This window comes from Megalops cyprinoides, chromosome 10 (assembly GCF_013368585.1).
Source record: "Megalops cyprinoides isolate fMegCyp1 chromosome 10, fMegCyp1.pri, whole genome shotgun sequence".
In the NCBI taxonomy this organism is placed as follows: Eukaryota; Metazoa; Chordata; class Actinopteri; order Elopiformes; family Megalopidae; genus Megalops; species Megalops cyprinoides.
The window spans coordinates 26,659,200-26,673,081 of NC_050592.1; positions in this window are offsets into that span (position 1 = coordinate 26,659,200).

The following is a 13,882-nucleotide window of genomic DNA, read 5'->3' on the forward strand; positions in this document are numbered from 1 at the left end:
AAAAATAGTTCCTGACGGCTGATGGGCTGTACTTAATATGTTTAATATTGTGAGATTATTGTGAGATTACTAATGTCTACCTTTTTACTGTTTGATTGTGTGTGATTGTGTATTTGTGCATGATTGAATGTATATGATCTATAGTCTGCCTGTCTATGTCTGTGTGCATGTGTGTGTGCTTCATATGAAAGTGCTTGTATATGTGAGTGTTTTAATTTGCTTCAATGTGTGTGCCTCAGTATAAGTCTGTGTGTATGTGTGTGTGTGTCTGTGTGGAATGTGTATAGTGTTTGTGTGAATATGTGCGTGTATTGTGTGTGTAGAGCATGCATAGTGTGTGTGTGTGTGTGTGTGTGTGTGTGTGTGTGTGTGTGTGTGTAGTGTGTAGTGTGTGCGTGTGTGCACATTGTGTGTGTGTGTGTTTAGAGCATGCAGGGCGTGCGTGTGTGTGCAGTGTGTGCGCGCTCTGAGCCGGGCTCCATGCTGACGAATGGCAGTGGTCCAGCTGATTAAGGGGCTGCCAGGCGCTGGAGGCGTGATGGAGCGGGAGACGGCGGCACTGCGCGGGGAGAGGGAGAGGGAGAAGGAGGGCCACGGATCAGGAACCAGGGTCCCGCGGGACGGAGCAGGTGCAGCCTGTGAGCGAGGCCTTTGGGCCCGACAGGGCAGCCAGAGCTTAAAACAATCTGCAGCTCTTTTTAATTTGGGTTTGTGCTCGCCCCACCTCTCCCTTCCTCTCTCTCTCTCTCTCTGAGCTCCGCACTAAGGGGCAAAGAGAGCGAAATTAAAAAGGAAAGTCCCCTGGTATCAAAACAAATTAGAGCAAACAAATTACACCAAGTCAACAGATAAACACTGCAGCATCTGTCAATCTGGCCTGGAGGAGATGGTGGCAACCAACACTGCCACCGTTATGTGTACACACACACTCACACACTCACTCACTCACACTCACACACACTCTCTGAGTGTACCTGCTCTCGGGGTGTGTAGTGTAGTGTTTCAGAAAACGGTACGTTTGTATCAGTTTTAAGGTTAATCAGAAGTGATTATCTTGCACTATTTGTAAATGGCAGTTGATCAATTTGTCGATAGGAGATTTGTTGTTGGTTTCCGGGGATTGATTGGCTGTTTTTTTCAGTCACCAGTCCATGAGGAATTTGGTATTGATGTGTTTCAGATTTCACATTCTATTTCCAATTTCTTAGTATAGTCTTATTTTGCTGTTCAGAATTCACATTCAGTCTTATTAAACTGTTCAGAATTCACACAGTGATATTGCATTGTTCAGAAGTCACACTCAGTCTTATTTCACTGTTCAGAATCCATCCTGTGATATTGTATTGCTCAGAAGTCACACTCAGTCTTATTAAACTCTTCAGAATTCACACTGTGATATTGCTTTGCTCAGAATTCACACTCTTATTTCACTGTTTAGAATGCACGCTGTGATATTACTCTGTTATAATGTCAGCAGAAATTTCAGATCACATCTTCCTGCTATTTCTCTCACAGCCCAACCTTCCCTCTCAGGGGTCAAAGGTCAGTTAGCAGTGCTGAATGTAGAAATGGTAGCATTCTGTAAGAAGCCTAGGTGTATGAAATAAAATCACTGACATAGAATGGATTCACTAAACTATCACTATTAAAATAATTGCTACAAGCTTGTTTGCTTCACAATAGTGAACCATTTATCAGTCAAGCTAAATGCTTTTGCATACACCCTGAGAGCTTTGTTAACGAGCAAAAATACAAATGGCACACGTCAGTGTGTGCATATGTGTGCGTGTGTGTATATGTCATGATCTGTCATGACTGTGTGTGTGTGCGTGCGTCCGTGCATGCGTCCGTGCATGCGTGTGTGTGTGTCATACACTGTATGTTTGTGTGTGTGTGTGTGTGTGTGTGTGTGTGTGTGTGTGTGTGTGTGTGTGTGTGTGTGCATACGCCCCTGGCTGGTTGGCAGACACAGTGCCTCCATCTGCTCCACGCTGCCTTCCTCCCCCAGGGCAACTGCACTGTGACCTACAGGTCATCTGATCACCCAGCAGAACCGGCCTTCTGCTGCCAGACGGGCTCTGCAGACCTGTGGACCAGCAGAAGCCGCGCGCCCGGGATCAGACGCACCCGGCGAAGGCGGGGTTCAGGGGGCCTGTGCAGGCAGGTGATGCTGTTTTCTTTACTAATTACATCTTTACTCAGTCACTGGCATCCAGAGAGTTCCAGCTGCCCTCACCCTCTCCAGCTGCCTGCAGCCTGGACCACAGCCAGTGTCTACCACCAGACTGCTTCTCTATGGTCAAACCTTCAGACTGCTTCTCTACAGTCAAACCTTCACAGCAGACTGCTCTCTATGGACAAACCTTCACAAACTGCTCTCTATGGTCAAACCTTAACACACTGCTCGCTATGGTCATACCTTCAGAGACTGCATCTCTATAGTCAAACCTTTACAGACGGCTTCTCTACGCTTAAACCCAGGACTGACTTCTCTATTATCACACGTTCACAGACTGTTTGTCTGTGGTAAAATCTCAGCAGTCAGTCTTCTCAGCTCATAGCAGGCATTAAAACCCTTTTTTATTAAATCTTTCATCGTTCAGTGATGGCCATTACTTGGAATGTTGTGTATTTACTGTTTATTTTAACGATAAAAAAGAAATTAGTCGTGAATGTCAGCCCTGTTCACTCAGAAGCAGCGAGGCAGGTTGTCCGCAGCGTGTTCGCACAGCGTGCCTGTAAGCGCAGTTAATCAAACCTCAGCAGCCCAGCAGCAGCTCTCATGCCCATTGCTCCTGCTATCACTCCAAGCTTGTGGCAGGTTCTCTGTGTGACCTGGGGCTGGGATAGACCCACTGCACTGCACAGGCAGACTCACCATACTGTTCTGGTATCCCAGGAAGAGCAGACAGACTCACTACGCTGTTCTGGTATCTTCTGGAGAGTAGACAGTCTCACTACATTGTTTGGTACTTCTGGAGAGTAGACAGACTGAACATATTGCATTGGTACCGTTCTGGGAGCAGACAGACTTACTACACTGTTCTGGTACCTCAGGAGGAGTAGACAGACTCACCACACTGCTCTGCTACCTCTCAGACAGACTTACTACACTGTTCTGGTACCTCAGAAAGAGCAGACAGACTTACTACACTGTTCTGGTACCTCAGGAAGAGCAGACAGACTTACTACACTGTTCTGGTACCTCAGAACGAGCAGACAGACTTACTACACTGTTCTGGTACCTCAGAAAGAGCAGACAGACTTACTACACTGTTCTGGTACCTCAGAAAGAGCAGACAGACTTACTACACTGTTCTGGTACCTCAGGAAGAGTAGACAGACTCACCACACTGCTCTGCTACCTCTCAGACAGACTTACTACACTGTTCTGCTACCTCTCTGAGAGCAGACAGACTCACCACACCGCACTGACGTTGCTCTGAGAGCAGACAGACTCACCTCCCGCTCCTGTCATAACTCCCCTTCCTCTCCTTCCATTATCTCACCCACCACTCTTTCATTCATTTCTGCGGATCTTCGGCAGCTTATACCTTAATACCCTAATTGTTTTGCTCTAAAACAATCTTAAGCAATCCCAATGAGACTGGATGAATTTAAGAGCTCCTTTCTTCTGTTTCCCTCTCTCTTTATCTTCCCCTTTCTCTCAGAGAAGGTGGGATGTTGGCAAAGCCTCTCTAAACTCCTTGGCATTAGGCTGGATTATTGTGCTCAGATTCTGCCCGCTTCTCCCGGATGCAGCAGACACCAGGGTAAGTAGTTCATGTCACACTTGATTGCATTTAGAAATGAGAAACAGTGAGACAAAGGGACCAGGACATGGACACCATAAAGCGGGGCTCATTGGGGACGGATTGCACGCTGCACAACAACACAGTTTGGGGGGGAAGGGGGGGCAGGGCAAGGCCCCCTTGTCTGGAGCTCAGAGCAGAGTTTTGACTATCTCCACACAGCCATCTGTCACTCATCCCCGTCACTGTGGATTTGAATTTGGCTCAGTTCTTCATCAGCACGCACAAACACACACACTTGCTCTCTGTCACACATACACATACACACACACACAAATGCGCAACTACACATATGCACACATACACATGCAAACACTGCCCTTCCATCCGAAGGGGGTGCCCCTTGGTGGAAGGTTTTCGGCATCATTGTTGGTGAACCTCTGTAATCTGGGTACACACACAGATCAGCAGACCCATGGATTGTGCATTCATTCAGTTGTTTGTAAACTACAAGAAAATCATTTGACTTTGTGTTGTTTCTGGAGACTCAAAGTTTACATTGAAAACAATGCTTCAACTCATGTCTTTGTTTCAGAAACTGAGGCAATGATGCCATCAATTAGTAAGAGGATATGAATGTCTCATATTTTCCTTAAGATCAAAAACTGAAAGCGTAACTGATCAACAACTGTGGTGAGGTACCAATGAGATGATTATCAAGCATGGTAGATCGTTAGAACATTTGAGACAGGCGTTTAGCAAGTCAGATCTGTATATTATCAGTATGGTTACAGTAATGTTGCGCTTAAGTTCTCAATATTCCTACAGCATTCTAGGTAAACATAGTAGTGCACACCAACACTTTCCTACTTCTTTTTTTAAAAGCTGATTCAGGATCAATACCTGGGTGTACACCCTCTACTACTTACATCATTGTGATAATGATACAGGGATCTCAGTCGCCTAGGTCTCCCAGTGTGTTCTGGTACCTGCTTCCACTGTGCTTACTTATTATGCACCAACTATCTCTGTTTCCCCTGGCTTGCCTGCTTTGCTGATAAACCCTTCACCAGCCCTGCACTTCACCTGTACATCCACGGCAGTGCAGGTGCCCAGTGCTGTAAATGTTCATGTGTGTGTGTGTGCGTGTATGTGTGTGTGTGTATGTTTGAGAGAGAGAGTATAAACACAAGAGAGTGTTTATACATGTACCTCAACCAAACAGTATTTGAGCATTTTTGCATATAGACCCAAAGAGGGCAGTGTTAAACCACATGAAAACTAGTCTCATGGAAAAACATTATTATTATTATTATTATTATTATTATTACAATATTATGTTCACCTTCACAGTGGACTAAGGTGCGAAATGTATATGATATCAAACTCTGTGAGGTACTTTTAAAGCTAAATGCCGATTTTGTTGTGATTTAGGAACCATTCCACTGAATCAAAGTGTGTCAACATCCTTAAATAAAATATCCATATTTCTACCAATCATGGAAAAAATCAATTAAATCATTCATTAATTCATTAGCAGACAATGATCACTAGTGCATATTGGTGCATCATAATGAGCTCTGTTTTGCCAGGAGAGAGTGGCGTACGTTGGCCAGGGCTTCCTTGTCACACTGATTAATAGCGCCCTCTAATGGCTCATCAGGCTCCCCTAACTTCCTCAGGTAACATCAGTGGTAGATGCCTGGCATTTGCTCTTCTGTGATGCATTATGGGACCTGCAGTGAGAAAAGGCCATTGTCTGTATACCAGTGTATCTTAATTGAATTCATTGTGTTTTAATGCTCCTGCACAAATGCAAATGATGTTGTCGTGAGGCAAGCTTAATGTGTTTAATTTGAGAGTCCAAAGTCAGGGTCAAAAAGGGGGAGAAAAGCAGAAAAAACAGTAATTAATTAGTGTCTAGCAGCAAATGATGAGTGAGCAGATATTACACTGATATAGCCACAGCCTCCGCCCCAGCACAACCACTTTGGGTCACTGTGTTGTGTTGACAGTCCTATGAAGTCACAATGACCTCTCGGGGAAAGTCACAGAATCTGGGGAAGTGTTGTGCAATGTTCAAGTGCCATTGTGCTCTGTGTGTCTGCATGTGGCAGAAACTGCCCATAGCAGGGGTTCAGGGAAAGATGAGAGGTTTGCATGTGCCTTCTCCTTTCCCTCAAAATATCCTTATGATGACCACACAAATGATTGACTTTTAGCTGCATGCAAAATCGTTTCCAATAATGGAGGTGCTTTCTACATTTGTGTATTTTATATGAAGAACCTGAGCTGTGTAATCATGCAAGAGGGTTTACCTGTGACTTTAATTGCCTTTGTTTCTCTACTCTCGCGTCATTCGAGAAGAGGGGCACGACCACAAAAAGCTTTTTTTTTATAATACGAGTGCTCCAGTGAAGCTGTTATGGGCTCACAGCGGAATGCGGCTTGTTTTAAACATATGAATCAATTTGCACCACTGATTTGCCGCTGCATTTTACTCAGAAATTACAGCCCTGAAGCTGTTTCGGTGAATACATCACAGTGCGGGTCAGCAGCTGCAAGCAAGCTGGAATGACTACTGCAGTGAGTCCTGTAATAACTCCATTTCAGTGTGTCTCTGGCAGGTACTGATCAGCTGCCGGAAAACCCTGCTATGCTTATAGGTGGCTTCTCCTTGACTGTCTCGAAGATCACATGTTAAAAGGGTCCATGAATTTTTAAACAGAGTTTTAAATACATACATGCAAGTGTAGCGTTCTCTCAAAACGTAAACCCAAAATACTAATTTGTCAAAATAATAAATAAATAAATGCAATCCCAGATTTTAATTTGAAGAATTCCAGAGACAGGTTGCTCAGTACCTGTCAAATGGCGCGCTCATCTCTCTCTCTCCCGCGAGTGTGCGCGGGGCTGCCTGGAGCAGCACCAGCCTCTAATATATAATCTGTTGTTCCTCTGTCATCGCGAGGAGCACACCAAATCCTTGGAGAGCCTGTAAAAATTCATTAATCTAATTAAATATGTCCTATTGCCCAAACGAGACGCTGGAGTCGCTTTGCTGTAGGATAAGTGCAAAGTAAGAGCGGGTCCCAGCAGAGAGGGAAACAGTCGACTCGCGCTAACGGTGGAATGCTTCATTAAACTCTTAATTACCTATTGTTTCTAACTAGTTCCAACTGTTTTAATGAGAATCCACAGGCAGTTAAATGCAATCTAAATTTTCTAATCTACTGGTCCATTACCAAGGAGTCAAAATGTTATTAGTTTTATTAGTAATCATACTTTTAAATGTCACTGATCCTACTCCTGCGGGTAAACCCGGGCTGCAGAGGAGTAATTGAATTCTGACTTCCGGTGGGGAGGGGTCGCAAACGGGATCGGCGCATTTCTGCCCCGCGACTGCCCCTTACACAAGTCCCCATAGCAACCCGTTTCAATGCACAGCTTCTCAAGAAACATGTTGCGCCGATCAGGCCATGGAACAGCCTGAGTTTGTGTGTGTGTGTGTCCGTGTGTGTGTGTGTTTGTGTCTGTGCAGAGCGTATGTGTGCGTGTTTTATGTGTGTGCCTGACAGAGGCAGATATAGTAGCCTCTGTCAACTGTCACGAAAAAATACAAGGATATGTTATATTTCATGCTGGTGTTCAAGTGGTAAAATAGCCACAACAAATTCTCATAAACATAATGAGGGTCAATGAGTGGCACAAACACAGTGATGACTAAATCTAATGTGATTTTGTGGGTGGAATCAATCAACAAGTGGAACTTGAAGTGATTTGTCATTTTGATGCATCACCTGTTTGATTCCAGGACACAGCGCCTCACATAAAACACTCTGCTCCTATCTGGTTGGCTCTTCGTGAAATTGGTGGTGATGGTCAGCTGATTGATTTGGCATAGTGTACTCTCTGTCAGCAGGGTATCTGTAAATAGATCCCAAATCAGTTCACATATAGCTATCCTTTATTCAGAAGAGCTCATTTCTGCTTTGTCCTGCGACACCAGAATGAAAGAGGAGTGCAGACTTTACCTACTTTTGAAGCCAGACACGTTCACAGAGAGATAGGCCAGTTCCCCACTGACAAAACCCTGTAAGGCTTATTTAAGCTTAACTTCAGTTTGTCACCAAAAGTGCGGCCAGGAGAGCATCCAGTAACGAGGCTGTCCTGGCGATCCTCACGGCAGAGGCTGACCCCCCTGACGCGGGACAGAGCGGGAGCGCAGGAGGAGGGGAGCAGGGATGAGGAAGATTGAGCTGTGACGGGGCACTCCCGCCGAACGCCTGCGGAGGAGAGAACTCTCCGTTATCGAATTCCCGCAGACCGCCTCTCTGCGCCGCGTGTTTACACTCGCTGGCAGTGACGGATGGGCCGTCGGCGGGGGCCTCGGCTGCAGGGGGGCCGGCGCGTGCCACCGCACCTCTGTCACAAAAGCTGACGGGCCCACACCCCGACCGAGTCTCCCACGGCAACCATGAAGGCTTCCTGAGAGCAAGGAAAATATGAATCTCTGCTTTTTAAATTTATTTTCTACTATTATTCTTTTTTTTTTTGAAAGACAATGTTTGTCCACAGGGATGTGTCTTAAAGCTAAACTATTCTACTTGTTGACCGAGAAAATTGGCACTGGAAATGGTTTTGCTTTAAAAAAAAAAAAAAAAAAAAACCAACAAAAAAGGATTAGTTTTATTTATACAGCGTTCTTTAGAACTGTATTAGGAGTGGGGTTTGTGCGGGATACAGAGTGAGTCTGTTCTATCAGTGGAAACAGGAGGGTGTTGGCCTCATGGGGACAGACTTTAGAATGTTTAGATTTATGACCACCTTCATGCTCGGGAGAGATGTTCCTCTATCACTGCAGTGCAAAATGACCAGGGACAGGCGCAGGTGAAAAAATACCCTCCGCTAGCTAACGAGGGGCATTATTCAAACAGCCGCTCTGTTGTCAAATGCAGCGCTCTGGTACTAGCAGTTTCTGAGGAGGCTTCTCTGACAGACAGCATTTAAATAACGTCCCCTGAATGCTTTAAAACACCTCATTTTATTTACCTCAGAGCTATATGAAAAAGAGCACCGTTATCATTTTGGAAACATTTTCGCACTGGAAACCTTTTCTCTTTTCTTTTTTTTTTTGTGTGAACACAAAATAAGAAGCACTATTAATGTGAAACACTCAAAACTAATGCTGTAGTGCCAGAGGCTGTTAAGCAGTCATGCTGCCATTGCACTTGCCTGGATCACACATACCTCGCATTCTCAAAATGAATGCACTGTGTTCACAGCGTCTGGTTTGTGGTGAGTGAGATTTAAGTGGGTCTCTGCTGTGGGCAAATCAGCAGGGCAGGGCCCTCCACTGTCTGAGCTCAGCGGCTAGTGCTGGAGACCATTGTCTCTCAGAGGTGTGTGCACGTGTGTGTGTGTGTGTGTTGGGGGTGGGGATGTTGGGGGGTGTGGGGGTGGTGGGGTGGCGGTGTCAGTATTTGAATATATTCTGCAGAACCCTTAAAAGAAAGGGAGGAGGAAGGGGCGTGGGTGGAATTTGGACTAAATCAGTGGCGGAAGTGTGGACAAAATCCACAGCTGAAATGTACGTTATATCCTCACCAGAAATGTGGACCAGATCCACAGGAGAATTAAGACTATCAATACTTGAAACATAGATTAGATCCATAGCAGAAATGCAAACTGAATCAACAGTTCAAATGTAGGCTAAGCTTCCCTTTGAAAGTGGTAGTATAATGCAGGTTATCATTTCATTTTTTAGAATACATGAGTCATAACTAAATAATGCATTTATGAATTAATGCCCTGACTGTTTCCAAACCCCGCTGCTCTGACCATTGCTTCTCACTACGGCTCTGACCCCTGTGTGTAGCTATAGGGACAGAGAAGGGATGGAGTTGAAATGGCGAGCTATTCCACAGGATTGTTTGCTTACAGTGAACTCATAGTGTTGTCATTCTGCCTGTTCTATTTCGTATGTCTTTCATATAACTTACAAGGGATGTGAGATTGCGGGCTTTCGCCAGTGAACTTGGTTGGAGGAGAGGCGCGGGGAGAGCAGCGCTCTGTTTGCCATGGTGGCTCACCGCTGCGGTGTGGGCTCTCATTACAACCGTCTCACAGACCCAGGAGTGAAATATTCATGCATGAGGAGCAGAATTATGCAGCCCTGTCAGGGCTGGGGGGGGGAGAGATATCGCCCCGGCGAACAGCGCGAGGCGGAATGTGCAAAACCCTGCAGCTCCGCTGGGACGCCATGCCGGGAGGTGTGAAAGGCACAGGGAGTCGACCTTAGTGCCAAGAGGGATTGTGGGAGAGAGATAAGCGCATCTCCGAGCTGGCACACACACACAAGGCACTGCGTGTCAGGACTGCAGAGAGGAGAGAGAGAGGGAGAGAGAGAGGGAGAGAGAGAGAGAGAGAGAGAGAGAGACAGACAGAGAGAGAGAGAGAGAGAGAGAGAGAGAGAGAGAGGGAGAGAGAGAGGGAAAGAGAGAGAAGCAGAGTGGGTGTCACTAACATTCCTCACAGTTCAGTTTGAAGAGCTGCATCGGCCCACTTCTCTCAGATTGATTTTGATGTGTGCCATGCCAGTCCATCATGTGCCAGTCCAGCACTCAGTCTTGCTTACAGATCCAAACATACAGGAAGAGCTACATATACAAGAGGTATGGTTACCCGTACGTCCCCGTACTGTTGCTGTACTTACTGTATGCACTTTTGTATGTCGCTTTGGATAAAAGCGTCTGCTAAATAAATAAATGTAAATGTAAATGTTACCTGTGCATCTCCCTTAACCTGTACACAAAGTACCCCTTTGCTGTCTTATGAGATAAAATGGGAGAATAACTTCAGGATTTTCAAGCAGGAGGAAGAGCTGGTTGTGTAAAGAGATGTGAACATGGATATTGAGGCAAAATCATGGATTTTCATTGAATAAATATAAAAAATTAACATTCATTATGAATTGTGTCTGCATGTATGTATTGAGAACTTTTTACTACATCACGTTATTGTCATTTAGCAGATCATTTTATTTAGACTTACTTGCATAGGTTACAATGTTATCCATTCACACTGTGCTCAACATGATCACTCAACACTCACCTGATTTAGGCAGGGTAGCCATTTCATGAGAGAAGGCTCACTGTGCATCAGCTAAGGTGGAGAGGAAGGGAATCTATTACACAGTTAAAACTGGACAGTGATTCAATCGACAGATTTAGAGAGTAAGAGTGGGAATTTCTACAGGACACTGAGGAATTTCCAAATTTTTGTGAGGACCAAGGTAGACTTAATGACCATATTCAGTCAAGGTTTTGCTTGAATGTCTCATCTGAAGGATTCTTGTACATGACAATGTCTCTATCACAACACTGGGGAACTGAGAGAGGCATTACTACCCCCTACTTAGATACCAACGGCACATCCACCAGTTTCACCTAAAATTACTGGAAGTACACACCAAGACCGAATCAGTACTACCTGAACCCAGCCCGAGACATGAGTTGGTATGGCTCCTGGCTATATATATCTATACATATTTTGTTCTGTTTATGCAGAAAGATGTAGCCTGTAAAACAAATGCATAAAAAGTTGTCTCTATCTGCTCTCTATCTGTGAAGTCCTCAATGCAGATCCATTAATTAAACATCTCTAATCAGACCTGAATACACAAAACAAAGCTATCTACTGTTCTTTAGGTGCCCTTTCCCCCCTGTATTTGCATGCATTTGAAAATCTGCACTTATCAAGAGAAAAGATCGAGGTAGGGACTGTTAATCATTCAGCTCTGCAATACATTTTAAATGAATTCACGTCGGCGCTGAAGTTCAGCTGGAGGACTTACCACAGGAGACAATGGCAAACAGAGACAACTGGTTTTCCGCTATCTCACTCTATTTATTACAGCACTAATTATATTTGCAGATTCTGTCATTTAGACAAAAGCCACAAAAATTGGGTAATCAACACGATCAACATATTTGATTGGATTTTTGTAATGGTAACACTATTGCCCTTTGAAATTGCAGTAAATAATAAACTGTTCTGTGCGCTAATCAAATATCGCATTTCTGGAAGGTTGTGCTTGTGACATCATTTGCTGGGGGTTTTAAGTGGAGTGTGTGTTTGCGTGTTTGGGTGTATGCTGTGTAATGCCTTCCTTTCCAAGCTCCTGTCTCCGTGGTGAGTGGAGCAGTGGAGTCTGCTGGACTTCAGTGTTTAATGAGGACGGTGGTGGGCTCCCCTCTCTGCTGCTGCACACTGTCTCCCTACCCAGCTACTCTGAAAAGCCAAGCAGGGGCATGTTCATTATTTAGCACCAGTTTTACCGGCTGAGGCAGGGTGATGTACCGGTGCGTGTGTGCGTGCGTGTGTGTGTGTGTGTGTGTGTGTGTCTGTGTCTGTGTGTGTGTCTGTGTGCATGCATGTTTTTGTGGTTGCATGCATGTGTGTGTTTGTGTGTATATGAGGATCTTTTTGCATACATCTTTGCACATATGTGTGTCTCCCTAAGGACCTGTACGTGAATGTGGGTGAAGGTGTACACATATCTGTGTTTATGTGTGTGTTAGAGATAGATAGATAGATAGATAGATAGATAGAGAGAGAGAGAGAGAGAGAGAGAGAGAGAGAGAGAGAGAGAGAGAGAGACAGAGAGAGAAAGAAAGTCTGTCTGTATCTACATGAATTAGTAGGGGGTGCTTAAAAGATATATCAGTCAAGGCACTAGGCCACACTGGAAATGAACTGACACTCAACGATGACCACTTTCTTGTCTTATTAATGCTGTGATGGGATGGACATTGGCTATTTCTTTTAGAATATGCCCCTCAAGAAGGAATAATTGGCCTAGATTTTTATAGTTCCTGCACAAGCTCTTTTTTATCTTTCAAGTTTCTAACTTTGAGATTTCATTCTAATTAAAAAAAACATTTTCTGTATGTCTGCTCTTGTTTTGAAAGCTGTCGCTGGTGAAAATATTAGCAACTTTGATTATAAATAATGCAGTTCACTCAACATCCTAATGAATATTGCTTATTTATTCATGATTATTCATCAGTACAATCTTCTCAGAGTTGACAGCTGATAGTATGCTAATTGGACATGGCAATGCAAATCTCCTCTGAAATTCCACCATGGATAAAGAAGATGACTTATGTTTATAATCTCCAAATATTGGTTATATAACTTTTATACTTTTGTACACTTGTTTATTTCAAAGTTATTTGAAACAACTTTTAAAATTGCATGCATGTATTGAAAAACATTCCGAGTTGTTGAGTTGACCAGTCAGTTCGTTCTTGCTGGCAATTCTCTGTAGCCTGTATTGTCATCACTTGTTAAGTACAGCCTTGTTGTTTTGTTACTTTAAAGATATCAGAAAGAACCCGATTAAGCAAGACAAAATCCTTCAAACGTTCAATTCAAGAATAATAATGAAACAACAATCCGGTCAGAAGCCGGTCGGTTTTTGCCACTTTGTGATTAGAGAGAAAAATCTGCGTGACATTTATGGCTGTTAGCAAATTCACACGAGCTGCACCTCGTTGAGAGGACCTGCGCTGTGCGGGTGTTTTTCGAGAGAGGGAGAGCTGTTACTCAAAGGTAATTATCTGCTCTCTCCGCGGCACTGGCTGCCGGCTAATGGACGACTGGCCAGCGAGCGCTCCGCGGGGACCGGATGCTCTTTGTGTTGACAATGGCAGCTCAAATCACCGAGGGGAAGCGAGTGGCTGGACAAATCATTCATCTATGCAAATGCCAGCCAAGAGCGGTCACACGCGTCCGCTCTTCATCGCGGCGAGCGCGGAGCCCGTGTGACGGATGGCCTTCAGCTCGCCCCCTCCGAGCACGACGCGCCCCGAGCTGCTCTTCCTCGGAGAGGGGGACAGTGGGCCTCCAGGGAGCGCGTTCGTTTATTACAGAATAAATGTCACATGGCCTCACTCTCACGCTGCACTGACTGACAAATGTTTTATTCAACAAATCAAACAATCGTATTCTTTTTTTTTTCCAAATCAGAGATAATTCGTGTTCTGAAATTAAATTTTATTGGTGTTTTGAAGGACCTTTGGGTGGAGGCAGGAAGAGCTGCAAGCATTCAACATATTTATATACAA